Below are 19,809 nucleotides of genomic sequence, written 5' to 3'. Positions count from 1 at the left end.
TTTAACTAAAATGAATGGAAAAATGTTTGTTAAGACGGAGTATTTTGTGTTAAATGTTTAGGAATACATTAACATTGACAACAGATTGAATGATACCGAATCAGCCGCAAAAGACAGGCAGGTCCTACCGAGATTTGAACTCGGATCGCAGGATTCAGAGTCCTGAGTGCTAACCATTACACCATAGAACCTGATGTGGCAGTATGGACTGAAATTACATTTTAAATTAAATATGGCGGTGTTGTTTGCGCATTGATCGCGAGGAATTCCTTTTGAGGAACTAGGAACTGGCTTTGAAAAGTTACGTAGCCGTGTTAAACCAGGGAATATAAACAAACTCACGATTTTAAAGGAAGAAAAGCGCTCCGAATTTGACATGTTTGAGTTCAGATTCCGTGTTGAAGGACGCCAGTTTACAGGAGACACGTGTTTTGAATGCTCATGGTACAACTCGAGAAAAAAAAAAATACCTTGGCCAGTACGGGTATCGAACCCGCGACCTTTGCGTTATTAGCACGACGCTCTAACCAACTGAGCTAACCGACCTTGGTAATGGGTGAACATTTACATATTTCTAACACAATTAACGATGCTGTTTTTGAAGGTATGTATCTTTTTTGGAGTAGCGAGTAGTGGACTACTATTAACTTACCATATTACCTTAATAGTAGGAATTTCTTGTGGGTTCTTGTGGGTTCGTATTATTTCAGTCTCCACCACCTCACCCTTGGTATGAAAGCTCTTGTCAGAAAAAGGGGAATGTCGTTCCGACACCGGCTCAATAGGATAAAAATATGGAAGGAATGACCCTCGCAGAAGACTCAAATTAATCGCAAAAACCAGACAGGTCCTACCGAGATTTGAACTCGGATCGCAGGATTCAGAGTCCTGAGTGCTAACCATTACACCATAGAACCACACAGTACCACATAGCACTAACAACTTATTAAGGGCTTGACTTCGGTAAATGGTCTTCCAGGTGATATGGTTGCACTCACTTTTCTGTACAATACCCAAATTAATTTTGATTATGTTTCTATGGTGTAATGTAGCATTTCCTGAATGCTGCAATTCGTGATTACCAAAGACTCTTCGACTCCCACCCACTTGTTTCTTTCACACACAACTATTTTAAAGTTGACAGGGGGAGTAGGAGGAGGAGTGTGTCACTGCAAAATCAAGGTAGGTCCTACCGAGATTTGAACTCGGATCGCAGGATTCAGAGTCCTGAGTGCTAACCATTACACCATAGAACCCTATACATCCACCGGCATTTCTGTGCTTGTGTTATCCTCCTCGGTTACAGGGGTGCCGATGCTCTGCGAACTTTGGTTTGCGTCCCGTCGCTGTGCTTCATTCGACTGATTTGACTGGCTGCTTCGTAAGAAGTACTGGTCAATGCGAGGTCCCTGTCTCTGCTCTCCCAAGCATCTTTTCCTCCCTTGATGGATCCTTAACCCCCTTGCCGATGTTACTCTCTCCCAACCACAGCTGCACGCCTGAAGTGTGTGTCCTGCTGCTGTTATGGTTGTCCCATGTGCTGTGTTCCTACTCGTAGTCGTTTCCGTTCCTGGGTCCGTAACCATGTGATCAGTCGTTGAGCCATCTTGCGCCCCAGCTCTCGCAGGCTCTAGGGGTATGTTCCTTTGTTGACTTTCAGTAGCACTTAGCGGGTGTCTCCAACATACAGCGTCGGAGACTGCCAACATGGGTAGCTAGCCCATGACAGCCCCAGTGGGGTCTATTCCCTCCGGTCAGCTGTCTCTCCAAGCTGTCACACAGACTTTCCTATGTTGTCAGCTGTCCTTTCACAGCAGTCACTGGACTGGTCCAGATGATCAGAATCATAAAACACGGGACGAGATGTTAAAAACTGTCCATTGTGCCAATAGATGGAATGCACTCGCATGAGATTTGCCGTGATGTTGACAGAGTGGCATGGGAGGTTTATTTCTTAGACTGGGTTAAGATGTCAATTTTGGGACACATCCTCAGTAGTGTGCCTTCGAATCAGTGGGTGTTTCGGCCTTTAATCACTAAACACTCTCATCAAAGGTGGCCAGCTAAAGGGTGATCAAGCCTTAGCTTGTATCCCATGCCCAATTAAGATGTCCCACGGGACTATGCAAGGCAGGGGCGTCCTCTTCCCTGAGCCAGTCCTACAGCTGACCGCATACCTCATATGCCCTCAAGTTGGAGGGATCTGAATTGGGTTCTCAGGTGGGGGTGGGGGGTCATGAAGTTATAGCCCAGCAAGGGTCCTTCCGTTTGATCCAGATCCACTGGCTGCCTCTTTCAGCTGCTTGAGAAACTGCTCTGACGGTCTGCCGCAGAGCCTGTCCATGGATTCCAAGTTCTTTCAGCAACCTGATGGTGGAAGAAGCCACGAATCCTCTGCATCCCACTTCAACTGGCCAGACTTTTGCATTCCAGCCACGCTGAGTTGCGTCTGCTGCCAACTCTGTGTAACGCAGTTTCTTACGCTCATAGGCCTCTTCAACAGAGTTTTTCCCACGGGACTGTGAGCTCTATGATGTACACAGCCTTTCGTGAAGGGGACCAGAGTACCATGTCTGGCCTAAGGTTGGTAGAAGCAATCTCAGGTGGAAAAATTAGTTGCTGGCCAATATCGACAAGCATCTTCCAGTCCCGGGCCATGGCTAGGTGTCCAGTTTCTGGCTTTGTAGGAGGATACTTGGGCCTTTTCTGTCCCTCCCGGATGAATGTTGTTGTTTTGACGGGATTGCTTGTTTTTGGAGGTAATGAATTGGTTGCACTCCTCTTGGTCTCAAGTGCTGCAGCCAGGCTCTTGAGGACCGGATTGTGCCTCCAGGTGTAGCAGCCTTGTGAGAGGCTGGTCTTGCAACCTGTCATTATATGCCTGAGAGTCGCTGGAGCTGGGCAGAGGGGGCAGGTCGAGTCCTCGCCATACCATTGATGTAGATTTTTTGGTGATGGAAGCACATCATAAACAGCTCTTATGATGAAGCTGATGTTGCTTGCCTCCATTTGCCAAAGCTCATTCCAGTTGATCTTTCTCCTCTCCAGGCCTTCCCACCGCGTCCATTGCCCTTGTTTAGCAAGAGAGACAGCCTTTGCACTTCTTGCAGTCTCCTCCTGTCTGCGCACCTCCTCGACCACCAGCTTCCTGCGTTCAGATGCTGTTGCCTTATGGAACGTTGGTTTGCTTGCTGCCAGGCCAAAGCCTCCTCTTCCATGCTGGATATTCCCCACAATGTCTTGGTGTCTCAGGGCTGATGTTGCTTGCTGCACAGCCTTGGATGATGTCCATTTCCGTCCAGTTTGTAGGGGAGGTGCAGCCTTGCTAATGGTCTGGTCTTTGGAGTCCTTCAATGTCATCTGAAGTCTTACTTTAGAGCACTTGTACTCCTCTGTTAGACTTGTAAGAGGTAGTTCAAGGACCCCATTGCCATAGAGGCCGATGTTACTCAAGCATCGTGGGACACCCAGCCATTTCTTCACGTATGAGGTAATGGTTCGCTCCATCTTCTCCACTGTTGTTATTGGGACCTCATAGACGGTGAGTGGCCACATTACACGGGGGAGAAGTCCAAACTGTAGGCACCAAAGCTTGAGCCTCCCAGGCAGTAGGGTCTTGTTGATGTTCTCAAGACCGTCGGCGATGTCCTGCCTTACTTGCTGCACTTGATCTTTATGTCTATACCCTATACAGAGTAATTATTGTAGACTTCCGATTTTCATGTCATTTGTACACCGGATAAACAGCAGATTATGAGATTATTGTTTGGCCATGTGAATAATTCAGCACAAAAAATAGGAAGGTTCTACCGAGATTTGAACTCGGATCACTGGATTCAAAGTCCAGAGTGCTAACCATTACACCATAGAACCATAATCTAAATCCACATGAAAATTGAAAGAAAAAAAAATTCTGCGTTTAATTAGCAACAGTGGACTGTCGTTCCTTCACGTGTTGCAAATACTTTCAACTGACAACAATATTTGGACAGCTATATTCTAGTTCCACGAGGCAAATTAATTGACATGGTAGGATCGTCCAAGATTTAAACTCGGATTTTCGGATTCATAGTCCTGAGTGATAACCTTTACAGCATAGAACCCTGTACTCAATACTCTGTGACGGGTTCAGATTTTACTGTCCTTGGTTCACCGGAAAAACAGATCAAATATTGTCTGGCCAGAAACGGTATCAACTACCAGGCACTCATAGTATGCATTTACCGTAGGCTAGCCATTCGTACGTAACAAGAGTGCTTATCGACTCCCACCCACTTGTTTCTTTCAGTCACAACTATTTTAAAGTTGACAAGGGAGGAGTGTGTCACTGCAAAATCAAGGTAGGTCCTACCGAGATTTGAACTCAGATCGCAGGATTCAGAGTCCTGAGTGCTAACCATTACACCATAGAACCCTATACAGGGTAATTATTGTTGACTTCTGATTTTCATGTCATTTGTACACCGGATAAACAGCAGATTATGAGATTATTGTTTGGCCATGTGAATAATTCAGCACAAAAAATAGGAAGGTTCTACCGAGATTTGAACTCGGATCACTGGATTCAAAGTCCAGAGTGCTAACCATTACTCCGTAGAACCATATTCTAAATCCACATTGAAATTGAAAAAAAAATAATTCTGCGTTTAATTAGCAACAGCGGACTGTCGTTCCTTCACGTGTTGCAAATACTTTCAACTGACAACAATATTTGGACAGCTATATTCTAGTTCCACGAGGCAAATTAATTGACATGGTAGGATCGTCCAAGATTTAAACTCGGATTGTAGGATTCAGAGTCCTGAGTGATAACCTTTACAGCATAGAACCCTGTACTCAATACTCTGTGACGGGTTCAGATTTTACTGTCCTTGGTTCACCGGAAAAACAGATCAAATATTGTCTGGCCAGAAACGGTATCAACTACCAGGCACTCATAGTATGCATTTACCGTAGGCTAGCCATTCGTGCGTAACAAGAGTGCTTATCGACTTGTTTCTTTCACGCACAACTATTTTAAAGTTGACAAGGGAGGAGTGTGTCACTGCAAAATCAAGGTAGGTCCTACCGAGATTTGAACTCAGATCACAGGATTCAGAGTCCTGAGTGCTAACCATTACACCATAGAACCCTATACAGAGTAGCTATTGTAGACTTCTGATTTTCGTGTCTTTGTACACCGGATAAACAGCAGATTATGAGATTATTGGTTGGCCATGTGAATAATTCAGCACAAAAAATAGGAAGGTTCTACCGAGATTTAAACTCGGATTTTCGGATTCAGAGTCCTGAGTGATAACCTTTACAGCATAGAACCCTGTACTCAATACTCTGTGACGGGTTCAGATTTTACTGTCCTTGGTTCACCGGAAAAACAGATCAAATATTGTCTGGCCAGAAACGGTATCAACTACCAGGCACTCATAGTATGCATTTACCGTAGGCTAGCCATTCGTGCGTAACAAGAGTGCTTATCGACTCCCACCCACTTGTTTCTTTCACGCACAACTATTTTAAAGTTGACAAGGGAGGAGTGTGTCACTGCAAAATCAAGGTAGGTCCTACCGAGATTTGAACTCGGATCGCAGGATTCAGAGTCCTGAGTGCTAACCATTACACCATAGAACCCTATACAGAGTAATTATTGTAGACTTCCGATTTTCCTGTCATTTGTACACCGGATAAACAGCAGATTATGAGATTATTGTTTGGCCATGTGAATAATTCAGCACAAAAAATAGGAAGGTTCTACCGAGATTTGAACTCGGATCACTGGATTCAAAGTCCAGAGTGCTAACCATTACACCATAGAACCATATTCTAAATCCACATGGAAATTGAAAAAAAAAAAATCTGTGTTTAATTAGCAACAGTGGACTGTCGTTCCTTCACGTGTTGCAAATACTTTCAACTGACAACAATATTTGGACAGCTATACTCTAGTTCCACGAGGCAAATTAATTGACATGGTAGGATCGTCCAAGATTTAAACTCGGATTTTCGGATTCAGAGTCCTGAGTGATATCCTTTACAGCATGGAACCCTGTACTCAATACTCTGTGACGGGTTCAGATTTTACTGTCCTTGGTTCACCGGAAAAACAGATCAAATATTGTCTGGCCAGAAACGGTATCAACTACCAGGCACTCATAGTATGCATTTACCGTAGGCTAGCCATTCGTGCGTAACAAGAGTGCTTATCGACTCCCACCCACTTGTTTCTTTCACGCACAACTATTTTAAAGTTGACAAGGGAGGAGTGTGTCACTGCAAAATCAAGGTAGGTCCTACCGAGATTTGAACTTGGATCGCAGGATTCAGAGTCCTGAGTGCTAACCATTACACCATAGAACCCTATACAGAGTAATTATTGTAGACTTCCGATTTTCCTGTCATTTGTACACCGGATAAACAGCAGATTATGAGATTATTGTTTGGCCATGTGAATAATTCAGCACAAAAAATAGGAAGGTTCTACCGAGATTTGAACTCGGATCACTGGATTCAAAGTCCAGAGTGGTAACCATTACACCATAGAACCATATTCTAAATCCACATGGAAATTGAAAAAAAAAAAATCTGTGTTTAATTAGCAACAGCGGACTGTCGTTGCAAACGTGTTGCAAATACTTTCAACTGACAACAATATTTGGACAGCTATATTCTAGTTCCACGAGGCAAATTAATTGACATGGTAGGATCGTCCAAGATTTAAACTCGGATTGTAGGATTCAGAGTCCTGAGTGATATCCTTTACAGCATAGAACCCTGTACTCAATACTCTGTGACGGGTTCAGATTTTACTGTCCTTGGTTCACCGGAAAAACAGATCAAATATTGTCTGGCCAGAAACGGTATCAACTACCAGGCACTCATAGTATGCATTTACTGTAGGCTAGCCATTCGTGCGTAACAAGAGTGCTTATCGACTCCCACCCACTTGTTTCTTTCACGCACAACTATTTTAAAGTTGACAAGGGAGGAGTGTGTCACTGCAAAATCAAGGTAGGTCCTACCGAGATTTGAACTCGGATCGCAGGATTCAGAGTCCTGAGTGCTAACCATTACACCATAGAACCCTATACAGAGTAATTATTGTAGACTTCCGATTTTCCTGTCATTTGTACACCGGATAAACAGCAGATTATGAGATTATTGTTTGGCCATGTGAATAATTCAGCACAAAAAATAGGAAGGTTCTACCGAGATTTGAACTCGGATCACTGGATTCAAAGTCCAGAGTGGTAACCATTACACCATAGAACCATATTCTAAATCCACGTGGAAATTGAAAAAAAAAAAATCTGTGTTTAATTAGCAACAGTGGACTGTCGTTGCAAACGTGTTGCAAATACTTTCAACTGACAACAATATTTGGACAGCTATATTCTAGTTCCACGAGGCAAATTAATTGACATGGTAGGATCGTCCAAGATTTAAACTCGGATTGTAGGATTCAGAGTCCTGAGTGATATCCTTTACAGCATAGAACCCTGTACTCAATACTCTGTGACGGGTTCAGATTTTACTGTCCTTGGTTCACCGGAAAAACAGATCAAATATTGTCTGGCCAGAAACGGTATCAACTACCAGGCACTCATAGTATGCATTTACTGTAGGCTAGCCATTCGTGCGTAACAAGAGTGCTTATCGACTCCCACCCACTTGTTTCTTTCACGCACAACTATTTTAAAGTTGACAAGGGAGGAGTGTGTCACTGCAAAATCAAGGTAGGTCCTACCGAGATTTGAACTCGGATCGCAGGATTCAGAGTCCTGAGTGCTAACCATTACACCATAGAACCCTATACAGAGTAATTATTGTAGACTTCCGATTTTCCTGTCATTTGTACACCGGATAAACAGCAGATTATGAGATTATTGTTTGGCCATGTGAATAATTCAGCACAAAAAATAGGAAGGTTCTACCGAGATTTGAACTCGGATCACTGGATTCAAAGTCCAGAGTGGTAACCATTACACCATAGAACCATATTCTAAATCCACGTGGAAATTGAAAAAAAAAAAATCTGTGTTTAATTAGCAACAGTGGACTGTCGTTCCTTCACGTGTTGCAAATACTTTCAACTGACAACAATATTTGGACAGCTATATTCTAGTTCCACGAGGCAAATTAATTGACATGGTAGGATCGTCCAAGATTTAAACTCGGATTGTAGGATTCAGAGTCCTGAGTGATATCCTTTACAGCATAGAACCCTGTACTCAATACTCTGTGACGGGTTCAGATTTTACTGTCCTTGGTTCACCGGAAAAACAGATCAAATATTGTCTGGCCAGAAACGGTATCAACTACCAGGCACTCATAGTATGCATTTACTGTAGGCTAGCCATTCGTGCGTAACAAGAGTGCTTATCGACTCCCACCCACTTGTTTCTTTCACGCACAACTATTTTAAAGTTGACAAGGGAGGAGTGTGTCACTGCAAAATCAAGGTAGGTCCTACCGAGATTTGAACTCGGATCGCAGGATTCAGAGTCCTGAGTGCTAACCATTACACCATAGAACCCTATACAGAGTAATTATTGTAGACTTCTGATTTTCCTGTCATTTGTACACCGGATAAACAGCAGATTATGAGATTATTGTTTGGCCATGTGAATAATTCAGCACAAAAAATAGGAAGGTTCTACCGAGATTTGAACTCGGATCACTGGATTCAAAGTCCAGAGTGGTAACCATCACACCATAGAACCATATTCTAAATCCACGTGGAAATTGAAAAAAAAAAAATCTGTGTTTAATTAGCAACAGTGGACTGTCGTTGCAAACGTGTTGCAAATACTTTCAACTGACAACAATATTTGGACAGCTATATTCTAGTTCCACGAGGCAAATTAATTGACATGGTAGGATCGTCCAAGATTTAAACTCGGATTGTAGGATTCAGAGTCCTGAGTGATATCCTTTACAGCATAGAACCCTGTACTCAATACTCTGTGACGGGTTCAGATTTTACTGTCCTTGGTTCACCGGAAAAACAGATCAAATATTGTCTGGCCAGAAACGGTATCAACTACCAGGCACTCATAGTATGCATTTACTGTAGGCTAGCCATTCGTGCGTAACAAGAGTGCTTATCGACTCCCACCCACTTGTTTCTTTCACGCACAACTATTTTAAAGTTGACAAGGGAGGAGTGTGTCACTGCAAAATCAAGGTAGGTCCTACCGAGATTTGAACTCGGATCGCAGGATTCAGAGTCCTGAGTGCTAACCATTACACCATAGAACCCTATACAGAGTAATTATTGTAGACTTCCGATTTTCCTGTCATTTGTACACCGGATAAACAGCAGATTATGAGATTATTGTTTGGCCATGTGAATAATTCAGCACAAAAAATAGGAAGGTTCTACCGAGATTTGAACTCGGATCACTGGATTCAAAGTCCAGAGTGGTAACCATTACACCATAGAACCATATTCTAAATCCACATGGAAATTGAAAAAAAAAAAATCTGTGTTTAATTAGCAACAGCGGACTGTCGTTGCAAACGTGTTGCAAATACTTTCAACTGACAACAATATTTGGACAGCTATATTCTAGTTCCACGAGGCAAATTAATTGACATGGTAGGATCGTCCAAGATTTAAACTCGGATTGTAGGATTCAGAGTCCTGAGTGATATCCTTTACAGCATAGAACCCTGTACTCAATACTCTGTGACGGGTTCAGATTTTACTGTCCTTGGTTCACCGGAAAAACAGATCAAATATTGTCTGGCGAGAAACGGTATCAACTACCAGGAACTCACAGTATGCATTTACCGTAGGCTAGCCATTCGTGCGTAACAAGAGTGCTTATCGACTCCCACCCACTTGTTTCTTTCACGCACAACTATTTTAAAGTTGACAAGGGAGGAAGGAGTGTGTCACTGCAAAATCAAGGTAGGTCCTACCGAGATTTGAACTCGGATCGCAGGATTCAGAGTCCTGAGTGCTAACCATTACACCATAGAACCCTATACAGAGTAATTATTGTAGACTTCCGATTTTGATGTCATTTGTACACCGGATAAACAGCAGATTATGAGATTATTGGTTGGCCATGTGAATAATTCAGCACAAAAAATAGGAAGGTTCTACCGAGATTTGAACTCGGATCACTGGATTCAAAGTCCAGAGTGCTAACCATTACACCATAGAACCATATTCTAAATCCACGTGGAAATTGAAAAAAAAAAAATCTGTGTTTAATTAGCAACAGTGGACTGTCGTTCCTTCACGTGTTGCAAATACTTTCAACTGACAACAATATTTGGACAGCTATATTCTAGTTCCACGAGGCAAATTAATTGACATGGTAGGATCGTCCAAGATTTAAACTCGGATTGTAGGATTCAGAGTCCTGAGTGATATCCTTTACAGCATAGAACCCTGTACTCAATACTCTGTGACGGGTTCAGATTTTACTGTCCTTGGTTCACCGGAAAAACAGATCAAATATTGTCTGGCCAGAAACGGTATCAACTACCAGGCACTCATAGTATGCATTTACTGTAGGCTAGCCATTCGTGCGTAGCAAGAGTGCTTATCGACTCCCACCCACTTGTTTCTTTCACGCACAACTATTTTAAAGTTGACAAGGGAGGAGTGTGTCACTGCAAAATCAAGGTAGGTCCTACCGAGATTTGAACTTGGATCCCAGGATTCAGAGTCCTGAGTGCTAACCATTACACCATAGAACCCTATACAGAGTAATTATTGTAGACTTCCGATTTTCCTGTCATTTGTACACCGGATAAACAGCAGATTATGAGATTATTGTTTGGCCATGTGAATAATTCAGCACAAAAAATAGGAAGGTTCTACCGAGATTTGAACTCGGATCACTGGATTCAAAGTCCAGAGTGGTAACCATTACACCATAGAACCATATTCTAAATCCACATGGAAATTGAAAAAAAAAAAATCTGTGTTTAATTAGCAACAGCGGACTGTCGTTGCAAACGTGTTGCAAATACTTTCAACTGACAACAATATTTGGACAGCTATATTCTAGTTCCACGAGGCAAATTAATTGACATGGTAGGATCGTCCAAGATTTAAACTCGGATTGTAGGATTCAGAGTCCTGAGTGATATCCTTTACAGCATAGAACCCTGTACTCAATACTCTGTGACGGGTTCAGATTTTACTGTCCTTGGTTCACCGGAAAAACAGATCAAATATTGTCTGGCGAGAAACGGTATCAACTACCAGGAACTCACAGTATGCATTTACCGTAGGCTAGCCATTCGTGCGTAACAAGAGTGCTTATCGACTCCCACCCACTTGTTTCTTTCACGCACAACTATTTTAAAGTTGACAAGGGAGGAAGGAGTGTGTCACTGCAAAATCAAGGTAGGTCCTACCGAGATTTGAACTCGGATCGCAGGATTCAGAGTCCTGAGTGCTAACCATTACACCATAGAACCCTATACAGAGTAATTATTGTAGACTTCCGATTTTGATGTCATTTGTACACCGGATAAACAGCAGATTATGAGATTATTGGTTGGCCATGTGAATAATTCAGCACAAAAAATAGGAAGGTTCTACCGAGATTTGAACTCGGATCACTGGATTCAAAGTCCAGAGTGCTAACCATTACACCATAGAACCATATTCTAAATCCACGTGGAAATTGAAAAAAAAAAAATCTGTGTTTAATTAGCAACAGTGGACTGTCGTTCCTTCACGTGTTGCAAATACTTTCAACTGACAACAATATTTGGACAGCTATATTCTAGTTCCACGAGGCAAATTAATTGACATGGTAGGATCGTCCAAGATTTAAACTCGGATTGTAGGATTCAGAGTCCTGAGTGATATCCTTTACAGCATAGAACCCTGTACTCAATACTCTGTGACGGGTTCAGATTTTACTGTCCTTGGTTCACCGGAAAAACAGATCAAATATTGTCTGGCCAGAAACGGTATCAACTACCAGGCACTCATAGTATGCATTTACTGTAGGCTAGCCATTCGTGCGTAGCAAGAGTGCTTATCGACTCCCACCCACTTGTTTCTTTCACGCACAACTATTTTAAAGTTGACAAGGGAGGAGTGTGTCACTGCAAAATCAAGGTAGGTCCTACCGAGATTTGAACTTGGATCCCAGGATTCAGAGTCCTGAGTGCTAACCATTACACCATAGAACCCTATACAGAGTAATTATTGTAGACTTCCGATTTTCCTGTCATTTGTACACCGGATAAACAGCAGATTATGAGATTATTGTTTGGCCATGTGAATAATTCAGCACAAAAAATAGGAAGGTTCTACCGAGATTTGAACTCGGATCACTGGATTCAAAGTCCAGAGTGGTAACCATTACACCATAGAACCATATTCTAAATCCACATGGAAATTGAAAAAAAAAAAATCTGTGTTTAATTAGCAACAGCGGACTGTCGTTGCAAACGTGTTGCAAATACTTTCAACTGACAACAATATTTGGACAGCTATATTCTAGTTCCACGAGGCAAATTAATTGACATGGTAGGATCGTCCAAGATTTAAACTCGGATTGTAGGATTCAGAGTCCTGAGTGATATCCTTTACAGCATAGAACCCTGTACTCAATACTCTGTGACGGGTTCAGATTTTACTGTCCTTGGTTCACCGGAAAAACAGATCAAATATTGTCTGGCGAGAAACGGTATCAACTACCAGGAACTCACAGTATGCATTTACCGTAGGCTAGCCATTCGTGCGTAACAAGAGTGCTTATCGACTCCCACCCACTTGTTTCTTTCACGCACAACTATTTTAAAGTTGACAAGGGAGGAAGGAGTGTGTCACTGCAAAATCAAGGTAGGTCCTACCGAGATTTGAACTCGGATCGCAGGATTCAGAGTCCTGAGTGCTAACCATTACACCATAGAACCCTATACAGAGTAATTATTGTAGACTTCCGATTTTGATGTCATTTGTACACCGGATAAACAGCAGATTATGAGATTATTGGTTGGCCATGTGAATAATTCAGCACAAAAAATAGGAAGGTTCTACCGAGATTTGAACTCGGATCACTGGATTCAAAGTCCAGAGTGCTAACCATTACACCATAGAACCATATTCTAAATCCACGTGGAAATTGAAAAAAAAAAAATCTGTGTTTAATTAGCAACAGTGGACTGTCGTTCCTTCACGTGTTGCAAATACTTTCAACTGACAACAATATTTGGACAGCTATATTCTAGTTCCACGAGGCAAATTAATTGACATGGTAGGATCGTCCAAGATTTAAACTCGGATTGTAGGATTCAGAGTCCTGAGTGATATCCTTTACAGCATAGAACCCTGTACTCAATACTCTGTGACGGGTTCAGATTTTACTGTCCTTGGTTCACCGGAAAAACAGATCAAATATTGTCTGGCCAGAAACGGTATCAACTACCAGGCACTCATAGTATGCATTTACTGTAGGCTAGCCATTCGTGCGTAACAAGAGTGCTTATCGACTCCCACCCACTTGTTTCTTTCACGCACAACTATTTTAAAGTTGACAAGGGAGGAGTGTGTCACTGCAAAATCAAGGTAGGTCCTACCGAGATTTGAACTTGGATCCCAGGATTCAGAGTCCTGAGTGCTAACCATTACACCATAGAACCCTATACAGAGTAATTATTGTAGACTTCCGATTTTCCTGTCATTTGTACACCGGATAAACAGCAGATTATGAGATTATTGTTTGGCCATGTGAATAATTCAGCACAAAAAATAGGAAGGTTCTACCGAGATTTGAACTCGGATCACTGGATTCAAAGTCCAGAGTGGTAACCATTACACCATAGAACCATATTCTAAATCCACATGGAAATTGAAAAAAAAAAAATCTGTGTTTAATTAGCAACAGCGGACTGTCGTTGCAAACGTGTTGCAAATACTTTCAACTGACAACAATATTTGGACAGCTATATTCTAGTTCCACGAGGCAAATTAATTGACATGGTAGGATCGTCCAAGATTTAAACTCGGATTGTAGGATTCAGAGTCCTGAGTGATATCCTTTACAGCATAGAACCCTGTACTCAATACTCTGTGACGGGTTCAGATTTTACTGTCCTTGGTTCACCGGAAAAACAGATCAAATATTGTCTGGCGAGAAACGGTATCAACTACCAGGAACTCACAGTATGCATTTACCGTAGGCTAGCCATTCGTGCGTAACAAGAGTGCTTATCGACTCCCACCCACTTGTTTCTTTCACGCACAACTATTTTAAAGTTGACAAGGGAGGAAGGAGTGTGTCACTGCAAAATCAAGGTAGGTCCTACCGAGATTTGAACTCGGATCGCAGGATTCAGAGTCCTGAGTGCTAACCATTACACCATAGAACCCTATACAGAGTAATTATTGTAGACTTCCGATTTTGATGTCATTTGTACACCGGATAAACAGCAGATTATGAGATTATTGGTTGGCCATGTGAATAATTCAGCACAAAAAATAGGAAGGTTCTACCGAGATTTGAACTCGGATCACTGGATTCAAAGTCCAGAGTGCTAACCATTACACCATAGAACCATATTCTAAATCCACGTGGAAATTGAAAAAAAAAAAATCTGTGTTTAATTAGCAACAGTGGACTGTCGTTCCTTCACGTGTTGCAAATACTTTCAACTGACAACAATATTTGGACAGCTATATTCTAGTTCCACGAGGCAAATTAATTGACATGGTAGGATCGTCCAAGATTTAAACTCGGATTGTAGGATTCAGAGTCCTGAGTGATATCCTTTACAGCATAGAACCCTGTACTCAATACTCTGTGACGGGTTCAGATTTTACTGTCCTTGGTTCACCGGAAAAACAGATCAAATATTGTCTGGCCAGAAACGGTATCAACTACCAGGCACTCATAGTATGCATTTACTGTAGGCTAGCCATTCGTGCGTAACAAGAGTGCTTATCGACTCCCACCCACTTGTTTCTTTCACGCACAACTATTTTAAAGTTGACAAGGGAGGAGTGTGTCACTGCAAAATCAAGGTAGGTCCTACCGAGATTTGAACTTGGATCCCAGGATTCAGAGTCCTGAGTGCTAACCATTACACCATAGAACCCTATACAGAGTAATTATTGTAGACTTCCGATTTTCCTGTCATTTGTACACCGGATAAACAGCAGATTATGAGATTATTGTTTGGCCATGTGAATAATTCAGCACAAAAAATAGGAAGGTTCTACCGAGATTTGAACTCGGATCACTGGATTCAAAGTCCAGAGTGGTAACCATTACACCATAGAACCATATTCTAAATCCACATGGAAATTGAAAAAAAAAAAATCTGTGTTTAATTAGCAACAGCGGACTGTCGTTGCAAACGTGTTGCAAATACTTTCAACTGACAACAATATTTGGACAGCTATATTCTAGTTCCACGAGGCAAATTAATTGACATGGTAGGATCGTCCAAGATTTAAACTCGGATTGTAGGATTCAGAGTCCTGAGTGATATCCTTTACAGCATAGAACCCTGTACTCAATACTCTGTGACGGGTTCAGATTTTACTGTCCTTGGTTCACCGGAAAAACAGATCAAATATTGTCTGGCGAGAAACGGTATCAACTACCAGGAACTCACAGTATGCATTTACCGTAGGCTAGCCATTCGTGCGTAACAAGAGTGCTTATCGACTCCCACCCACTTGTTTCTTTCACGCACAACTATTTTAAAGTTGACAAGGGAGGAAGGAGTGTGTCACTGCAAAATCAAGGTAGGTCCTACCGAGATTTGAACTCGGATCGCAGGATTCAGAGTCCTGAGTGCTAACCATTACACCATAGAACCCTATACAGAGTAATTATTGTAGACTTCCGATTTTGATGTCATTTGTACACCGGATAAACAGCAGATTATGAGATTATTGGTTGGCCATGTGAATAATTCAGCACAAAAAATAGGAAGGTTCTACCGAGATTTGAACTCGGATCACTGGATTCAAAGTCCAGAGTGCTAACCATTACACCACAGAACCATATTCTAAATCCACGTGGAAATTGAAAAAAAAAAAATCTGTGTTTAATTAGCAACAGTGGACTGTCGTTCCTTCACGTGTTGCAAATACTTTCAACTGACAACAATATTTGGACAGCTATATTCTAGTTCCACGAGGCAAATTAATTGACATGGTAGGATCGTCCAAGATTTAAACTCGGATTGTAGGATTCAGAGTCCTGAGTGATATCCTTTACAGCATAGAACCCTGTACTCAATACTCTGTGACGGGTTCAGATTTTACTGTCCTTGGTTCACCGGAAAAACAGATCAAATATTGTCTGGCCAGAAACGGTATCAACTACCAGGCACTCATAGTATGCATTTACTGTAGGCTAGCCATTCGTGCGTAACAAGAGTGCTTATCGACTCCCACCCACTTGTTTCTTTCACGCACAACTATTTTAAAGTTGACAAGGGAGGAGTGTGTCACTGCAAAATCAAGGTAGGTCCTACCGAGATTTGAACTTGGATCCCAGGATTCAGAGTCCTGAGTGCTAACCATTACACCATAGAACCCTATACAGAGTAATTATTGTAGACTTCCGATTTTCCTGTCATTTGTACACCGGATAAACAGCAGATTATGAGATTATTGTTTGGCCATGTGAATAATTCAGCACAAAAAATAGGAAGGTTCTACCGAGATTTGAACTCGGATCACTGGATTCAAAGTCCAGAGTGGTAACCATTACACCATAGAACCATATTCTAAATCCACATGGAAATTGAAAAAAAAAAAATCTGTGTTTAATTAGCAACAGCGGACTGTCGTTGCAAACGTGTTGCAAATACTTTCAACTGACAACAATATTTGGACAGCTATATTCTAGTTCCACGAGGCAAATTAATTGACATGGTAGGATCGTCCAAGATTTAAACTCGGATTGTAGGATTCAGAGTCCTGAGTGATATCCTTTACAGCATAGAACCCTGTACTCAATACTCTGTGACGGGTTCAGATTTTACTGTCCTTGGTTCACCGGAAAAACAGATCAAATATTGTCTGGCGAGAAACGGTATCAACTACCAGGAACTCACAGTATGCATTTACCGTAGGCTAGCCATTCGTGCGTAACAAGAGTGCTTATCGACTCCCACCCACTTGTTTCTTTCACGCACAACTATTTTAAAGTTGACAAGGGAGGAAGGAGTGTGTCACTGCAAAATCAAGGTAGGTCCTACCGAGATTTGAACTCGGATCGCAGGATTCAGAGTCCTGAGTGCTAACCATTACACCATAGAACCCTATACAGAGTAATTATTGTAGACTTCCGATTTTGATGTCATTTGTACACCGGATAAACAGCAGATTATGAGATTATTGGTTGGCCATGTGAATAATTCAGCACAAAAAATAGGAAGGTTCTACCGAGATTTGAACTCGGATCACTGGATTCAAAGTCCAGAGTGCTAACCATTACACCATAGAACCATATTCTAAATCCACGTGGAAATTGAAAAAAAAAAAATCTGTGTTTAATTAGCAACAGTGGACTGTCGTTCCTTCACGTGTTGCAAATACTTTCAACTGACAACAATATTTGGACAGCTATATTCTAGTTCCACGAGGCAAATTAATTGACATGGTAGGATCGTCCAAGATTTAAACTCGGATTGTAGGATTCAGAGTCCTGAGTGATATCCTTTACAGCATAGAACCCTGTACTCAATACTCTGTGACGGGTTCAGATTTTACTGTCCTTGGTTCACCGGAAAAACAGATCAAATATTGTCTGGCCAGAAACGGTATCAACTACCAGGCACTCATAGTATGCATTTACTGTAGGCTAGCCATTCGTGCGTAACAAGAGTGCTTATCGACTCCCACCCACTTGTTTCTTTCACGCACAACTATTTTAAAGTTGACAAGGGAGGAGTGTGTCACTGCAAAATCAAGGTAGGTCCTACCGAGATTTGAACTTGGATCCCAGGATTCAGAGTCCTGAGTGCTAACCATTACACCATAGAACCCTATACAGAGTAATTATTGTAGACTTCCGATTTTCCTGTCATTTGTACACCGGATAAACAGCAGATTATGAGATTATTGTTTGGCCATGTGAATAATTCAGCACAAAAAATAGGAAGGTTCTACCGAGATTTGAACTCGGATCACTGGATTCAAAGTCCAGAGTGGTAACCATTACACCATAGAACCATATTCTAAATCCACATGGAAATTGAAAAAAAAAAAATCTGTGTTTAATTAGCAACAGCGGACTGTCGTTGCAAACGTGTTGCAAATACTTTCAACTGACAACAATATTTGGACAGCTATATTCTAGTTCCACGAGGCAAATTAATTGACATGGTAGGATCGTCCAAGATTTAAACTCGGATTGTAGGATTCAGAGTCCTGAGTGATATCCTTTACAGCATAGAACCCTGTACTCAATACTCTGTGACGGGTTCAGATTTTACTGTCCTTGGTTCACCGGAAAAACAGATCAAATATTGTCTGGCGAGAAACGGTATCAACTACCAGGAACTCACAGTATGCATTTACCGTAGGCTAGCCATTCGTGCGTAACAAGAGTGCTTATCGACTCCCACCCACTTGTTTCTTTCACGCACAACTATTTTAAAGTTGACAAGGGAGGAAGGAGTGTGTCACTGCAAAATCAAGGTAGGTCCTACCGAGATTTGAACTCGGATCGCAGGATTCAGAGTCCTGAGTGCTAACCATTACACCATAGAACCCTATACAGAGTAATTATTGTAGACTTCCGATTTTGATGTCATTTGTACACCGGATAAACAGCAGATTATGAGATTATTGGTTGGCCATGTGAATAATTCAGCACAAAAAATAGGAAGGTTCTACCGAGATTTGAACTCGGATCACTGGATTCAAAGTCCAGAGTGCTAACCATTACACCATAGAACCATATTCTAAATCCACGTGGAAATTGAAAAAAAAAAAATCTGTGTTTAATTAGCAACAGTGGACTGTCGTTCCTTCACGTGTTGCAAATACTTTCAACTGACAACAATATTTGGACAGCTATATTCTAGTTCCACGAGGCAAATTAATTGACATGGTAGGATCGTCCAAGATTTAAACTCGGATTGTAGGATTCAGAGTCCTGAGTGATATCCTTTACAGCATAGAACCCTGTACTCAATACTCTGTGACGGGTTCAGATTTTACTGTCCTTGGTTCACCGGAAAAACAGATCAAATATTGTCTGGCCAGAAACGGTATCAACTACCAGGCACTCATAGTATGCATTTACTGTAGGCTAGCCATTCGTGCGTAACAAGAGTGCTTATCGACTCCCACCCACTTGTTTCTTTCACGCACAACTATTTTAAAGTTGACAAGGGAGGAGTGTGTCACTGCAAAATCAAGGTAGGTCCTACCGAGATTTGAACTTGGATCCCAGGATTCAGAGTCCTGAGTGCTAACCATTACACCATAGAACCCTATACAGAGTAATTATTGTAGACTTCCGATTTTCCTGTCATTTGTACACCGGATAAACAGCAGATTATGAGATTATTGTTTGGCCATGTGAATAATTCAGCACAAAAAATAGGAAGGTTCTACCGAGATTTGAACTCGGATCACTGGATTCAAAGTCCAGAGTGGTAACCATTACACCATAGAACCATATTCTAAATCCACATGGAAATTGAAAAAAAAAAAATCTGTGTTTAATTAGCAACAGCGGACTGTCGTTGCAAACGTGTTGCAAATACTTTCAACTGACAACAATATTTGGACAGCTATATTCTAGTTCCACGAGGCAAATTAATTGACATGGTAGGATCGTCCAAGATTTAAACTCGGAT

At 41.7% G+C, this 19,809-nt stretch overlaps 47 non-coding genes across 47 annotated transcripts; all 47 read right to left on the bottom strand.

Moving 5' to 3' along the window:
* Nucleotides 1-119: 119 nt before the first annotated feature.
* Nucleotides 120-191, bottom strand: trnaq-cug (transfer RNA glutamine (anticodon CUG)). The gene has a single exon. It is a non-coding gene; the product is annotated as a tRNA-Gln (tRNA).
* A 281-nt stretch (nucleotides 192-472) lies between these two features.
* On the bottom strand, nucleotides 473-546 carry trnai-aau (transfer RNA isoleucine (anticodon AAU)). Its single transcript has one exon. It is a non-coding gene; the product is annotated as a tRNA-Ile (tRNA).
* A 299-nt stretch (nucleotides 547-845) lies between these two features.
* Nucleotides 846-917, bottom strand: trnaq-cug (transfer RNA glutamine (anticodon CUG)). Its single transcript has one exon. It is a non-coding gene; the product is annotated as a tRNA-Gln (tRNA).
* Nucleotides 918-1,184: 267 nt separating this feature from the next.
* Nucleotides 1,185-1,256, bottom strand: trnaq-cug (transfer RNA glutamine (anticodon CUG)). Its single transcript has one exon. It is a non-coding gene; the product is annotated as a tRNA-Gln (tRNA).
* Nucleotides 1,257-3,801: 2,545 nt separating this feature from the next.
* trnaq-uug (transfer RNA glutamine (anticodon UUG)) lies at nucleotides 3,802-3,873 on the bottom strand. The gene has a single exon. It is a non-coding gene; the product is annotated as a tRNA-Gln (tRNA).
* Nucleotides 3,874-4,342: 469 nt separating this feature from the next.
* Nucleotides 4,343-4,414, bottom strand: trnaq-cug (transfer RNA glutamine (anticodon CUG)). The gene has a single exon. It is a non-coding gene; the product is annotated as a tRNA-Gln (tRNA).
* Nucleotides 4,415-5,059: 645 nt separating this feature from the next.
* On the bottom strand, nucleotides 5,060-5,131 carry trnaq-cug (transfer RNA glutamine (anticodon CUG)). The gene has a single exon. It is a non-coding gene; the product is annotated as a tRNA-Gln (tRNA).
* A 425-nt stretch (nucleotides 5,132-5,556) lies between these two features.
* Nucleotides 5,557-5,628, bottom strand: trnaq-cug (transfer RNA glutamine (anticodon CUG)). Its single transcript has one exon. It is a non-coding gene; the product is annotated as a tRNA-Gln (tRNA).
* A 115-nt stretch (nucleotides 5,629-5,743) lies between these two features.
* On the bottom strand, nucleotides 5,744-5,815 carry trnaq-uug (transfer RNA glutamine (anticodon UUG)). The gene has a single exon. It is a non-coding gene; the product is annotated as a tRNA-Gln (tRNA).
* Nucleotides 5,816-6,282: 467 nt separating this feature from the next.
* trnaq-cug (transfer RNA glutamine (anticodon CUG)) lies at nucleotides 6,283-6,354 on the bottom strand. Its single transcript has one exon. It is a non-coding gene; the product is annotated as a tRNA-Gln (tRNA).
* A 115-nt stretch (nucleotides 6,355-6,469) lies between these two features.
* On the bottom strand, nucleotides 6,470-6,541 carry trnaq-uug (transfer RNA glutamine (anticodon UUG)). Its single transcript has one exon. It is a non-coding gene; the product is annotated as a tRNA-Gln (tRNA).
* Nucleotides 6,542-7,007: 466 nt separating this feature from the next.
* trnaq-cug (transfer RNA glutamine (anticodon CUG)) lies at nucleotides 7,008-7,079 on the bottom strand. The gene has a single exon. It is a non-coding gene; the product is annotated as a tRNA-Gln (tRNA).
* A 115-nt stretch (nucleotides 7,080-7,194) lies between these two features.
* On the bottom strand, nucleotides 7,195-7,266 carry trnaq-uug (transfer RNA glutamine (anticodon UUG)). Its single transcript has one exon. It is a non-coding gene; the product is annotated as a tRNA-Gln (tRNA).
* Nucleotides 7,267-7,732: 466 nt separating this feature from the next.
* trnaq-cug (transfer RNA glutamine (anticodon CUG)) lies at nucleotides 7,733-7,804 on the bottom strand. The gene has a single exon. It is a non-coding gene; the product is annotated as a tRNA-Gln (tRNA).
* Nucleotides 7,805-7,919: 115 nt separating this feature from the next.
* On the bottom strand, nucleotides 7,920-7,991 carry trnaq-uug (transfer RNA glutamine (anticodon UUG)). The gene has a single exon. It is a non-coding gene; the product is annotated as a tRNA-Gln (tRNA).
* Nucleotides 7,992-8,458: 467 nt separating this feature from the next.
* trnaq-cug (transfer RNA glutamine (anticodon CUG)) lies at nucleotides 8,459-8,530 on the bottom strand. Its single transcript has one exon. It is a non-coding gene; the product is annotated as a tRNA-Gln (tRNA).
* A 115-nt stretch (nucleotides 8,531-8,645) lies between these two features.
* Nucleotides 8,646-8,717, bottom strand: trnaq-uug (transfer RNA glutamine (anticodon UUG)). Its single transcript has one exon. It is a non-coding gene; the product is annotated as a tRNA-Gln (tRNA).
* Nucleotides 8,718-9,183: 466 nt separating this feature from the next.
* Nucleotides 9,184-9,255, bottom strand: trnaq-cug (transfer RNA glutamine (anticodon CUG)). The gene has a single exon. It is a non-coding gene; the product is annotated as a tRNA-Gln (tRNA).
* A 115-nt stretch (nucleotides 9,256-9,370) lies between these two features.
* trnaq-uug (transfer RNA glutamine (anticodon UUG)) lies at nucleotides 9,371-9,442 on the bottom strand. The gene has a single exon. It is a non-coding gene; the product is annotated as a tRNA-Gln (tRNA).
* Nucleotides 9,443-9,912: 470 nt separating this feature from the next.
* trnaq-cug (transfer RNA glutamine (anticodon CUG)) lies at nucleotides 9,913-9,984 on the bottom strand. Its single transcript has one exon. It is a non-coding gene; the product is annotated as a tRNA-Gln (tRNA).
* Nucleotides 9,985-10,099: 115 nt separating this feature from the next.
* Nucleotides 10,100-10,171, bottom strand: trnaq-uug (transfer RNA glutamine (anticodon UUG)). The gene has a single exon. It is a non-coding gene; the product is annotated as a tRNA-Gln (tRNA).
* Nucleotides 10,172-10,638: 467 nt separating this feature from the next.
* On the bottom strand, nucleotides 10,639-10,710 carry trnaq-cug (transfer RNA glutamine (anticodon CUG)). The gene has a single exon. It is a non-coding gene; the product is annotated as a tRNA-Gln (tRNA).
* A 115-nt stretch (nucleotides 10,711-10,825) lies between these two features.
* trnaq-uug (transfer RNA glutamine (anticodon UUG)) lies at nucleotides 10,826-10,897 on the bottom strand. The gene has a single exon. It is a non-coding gene; the product is annotated as a tRNA-Gln (tRNA).
* A 470-nt stretch (nucleotides 10,898-11,367) lies between these two features.
* trnaq-cug (transfer RNA glutamine (anticodon CUG)) lies at nucleotides 11,368-11,439 on the bottom strand. Its single transcript has one exon. It is a non-coding gene; the product is annotated as a tRNA-Gln (tRNA).
* A 115-nt stretch (nucleotides 11,440-11,554) lies between these two features.
* Nucleotides 11,555-11,626, bottom strand: trnaq-uug (transfer RNA glutamine (anticodon UUG)). Its single transcript has one exon. It is a non-coding gene; the product is annotated as a tRNA-Gln (tRNA).
* Nucleotides 11,627-12,093: 467 nt separating this feature from the next.
* Nucleotides 12,094-12,165, bottom strand: trnaq-cug (transfer RNA glutamine (anticodon CUG)). Its single transcript has one exon. It is a non-coding gene; the product is annotated as a tRNA-Gln (tRNA).
* A 115-nt stretch (nucleotides 12,166-12,280) lies between these two features.
* On the bottom strand, nucleotides 12,281-12,352 carry trnaq-uug (transfer RNA glutamine (anticodon UUG)). Its single transcript has one exon. It is a non-coding gene; the product is annotated as a tRNA-Gln (tRNA).
* A 470-nt stretch (nucleotides 12,353-12,822) lies between these two features.
* Nucleotides 12,823-12,894, bottom strand: trnaq-cug (transfer RNA glutamine (anticodon CUG)). Its single transcript has one exon. It is a non-coding gene; the product is annotated as a tRNA-Gln (tRNA).
* Nucleotides 12,895-13,009: 115 nt separating this feature from the next.
* Nucleotides 13,010-13,081, bottom strand: trnaq-uug (transfer RNA glutamine (anticodon UUG)). The gene has a single exon. It is a non-coding gene; the product is annotated as a tRNA-Gln (tRNA).
* Nucleotides 13,082-13,548: 467 nt separating this feature from the next.
* Nucleotides 13,549-13,620, bottom strand: trnaq-cug (transfer RNA glutamine (anticodon CUG)). Its single transcript has one exon. It is a non-coding gene; the product is annotated as a tRNA-Gln (tRNA).
* Nucleotides 13,621-13,735: 115 nt separating this feature from the next.
* trnaq-uug (transfer RNA glutamine (anticodon UUG)) lies at nucleotides 13,736-13,807 on the bottom strand. Its single transcript has one exon. It is a non-coding gene; the product is annotated as a tRNA-Gln (tRNA).
* A 470-nt stretch (nucleotides 13,808-14,277) lies between these two features.
* On the bottom strand, nucleotides 14,278-14,349 carry trnaq-cug (transfer RNA glutamine (anticodon CUG)). Its single transcript has one exon. It is a non-coding gene; the product is annotated as a tRNA-Gln (tRNA).
* A 115-nt stretch (nucleotides 14,350-14,464) lies between these two features.
* trnaq-uug (transfer RNA glutamine (anticodon UUG)) lies at nucleotides 14,465-14,536 on the bottom strand. The gene has a single exon. It is a non-coding gene; the product is annotated as a tRNA-Gln (tRNA).
* Nucleotides 14,537-15,003: 467 nt separating this feature from the next.
* trnaq-cug (transfer RNA glutamine (anticodon CUG)) lies at nucleotides 15,004-15,075 on the bottom strand. Its single transcript has one exon. It is a non-coding gene; the product is annotated as a tRNA-Gln (tRNA).
* A 115-nt stretch (nucleotides 15,076-15,190) lies between these two features.
* trnaq-uug (transfer RNA glutamine (anticodon UUG)) lies at nucleotides 15,191-15,262 on the bottom strand. Its single transcript has one exon. It is a non-coding gene; the product is annotated as a tRNA-Gln (tRNA).
* Nucleotides 15,263-15,732: 470 nt separating this feature from the next.
* On the bottom strand, nucleotides 15,733-15,804 carry trnaq-cug (transfer RNA glutamine (anticodon CUG)). Its single transcript has one exon. It is a non-coding gene; the product is annotated as a tRNA-Gln (tRNA).
* Nucleotides 15,805-15,919: 115 nt separating this feature from the next.
* trnaq-uug (transfer RNA glutamine (anticodon UUG)) lies at nucleotides 15,920-15,991 on the bottom strand. Its single transcript has one exon. It is a non-coding gene; the product is annotated as a tRNA-Gln (tRNA).
* Nucleotides 15,992-16,458: 467 nt separating this feature from the next.
* trnaq-cug (transfer RNA glutamine (anticodon CUG)) lies at nucleotides 16,459-16,530 on the bottom strand. The gene has a single exon. It is a non-coding gene; the product is annotated as a tRNA-Gln (tRNA).
* Nucleotides 16,531-16,645: 115 nt separating this feature from the next.
* On the bottom strand, nucleotides 16,646-16,717 carry trnaq-uug (transfer RNA glutamine (anticodon UUG)). Its single transcript has one exon. It is a non-coding gene; the product is annotated as a tRNA-Gln (tRNA).
* A 470-nt stretch (nucleotides 16,718-17,187) lies between these two features.
* Nucleotides 17,188-17,259, bottom strand: trnaq-cug (transfer RNA glutamine (anticodon CUG)). The gene has a single exon. It is a non-coding gene; the product is annotated as a tRNA-Gln (tRNA).
* Nucleotides 17,260-17,374: 115 nt separating this feature from the next.
* On the bottom strand, nucleotides 17,375-17,446 carry trnaq-uug (transfer RNA glutamine (anticodon UUG)). Its single transcript has one exon. It is a non-coding gene; the product is annotated as a tRNA-Gln (tRNA).
* A 467-nt stretch (nucleotides 17,447-17,913) lies between these two features.
* On the bottom strand, nucleotides 17,914-17,985 carry trnaq-cug (transfer RNA glutamine (anticodon CUG)). Its single transcript has one exon. It is a non-coding gene; the product is annotated as a tRNA-Gln (tRNA).
* A 115-nt stretch (nucleotides 17,986-18,100) lies between these two features.
* On the bottom strand, nucleotides 18,101-18,172 carry trnaq-uug (transfer RNA glutamine (anticodon UUG)). Its single transcript has one exon. It is a non-coding gene; the product is annotated as a tRNA-Gln (tRNA).
* A 470-nt stretch (nucleotides 18,173-18,642) lies between these two features.
* On the bottom strand, nucleotides 18,643-18,714 carry trnaq-cug (transfer RNA glutamine (anticodon CUG)). The gene has a single exon. It is a non-coding gene; the product is annotated as a tRNA-Gln (tRNA).
* Nucleotides 18,715-18,829: 115 nt separating this feature from the next.
* Nucleotides 18,830-18,901, bottom strand: trnaq-uug (transfer RNA glutamine (anticodon UUG)). Its single transcript has one exon. It is a non-coding gene; the product is annotated as a tRNA-Gln (tRNA).
* A 467-nt stretch (nucleotides 18,902-19,368) lies between these two features.
* Nucleotides 19,369-19,440, bottom strand: trnaq-cug (transfer RNA glutamine (anticodon CUG)). The gene has a single exon. It is a non-coding gene; the product is annotated as a tRNA-Gln (tRNA).
* Nucleotides 19,441-19,555: 115 nt separating this feature from the next.
* Nucleotides 19,556-19,627, bottom strand: trnaq-uug (transfer RNA glutamine (anticodon UUG)). Its single transcript has one exon. It is a non-coding gene; the product is annotated as a tRNA-Gln (tRNA).
* Nucleotides 19,628-19,809: the final 182 nt, after the last annotated feature.

The sequence above is a fragment of the Oncorhynchus mykiss genome, chromosome 19, assembly GCF_057628025.1.
Source record: "Oncorhynchus mykiss isolate SJ-2025 chromosome 19, ASM5762802v1, whole genome shotgun sequence".
Taxonomy (NCBI): domain Eukaryota; kingdom Metazoa; phylum Chordata; class Actinopteri; order Salmoniformes; family Salmonidae; genus Oncorhynchus; species Oncorhynchus mykiss.
This window is presented reverse-complemented; position numbering and strand designations above follow the sequence as displayed.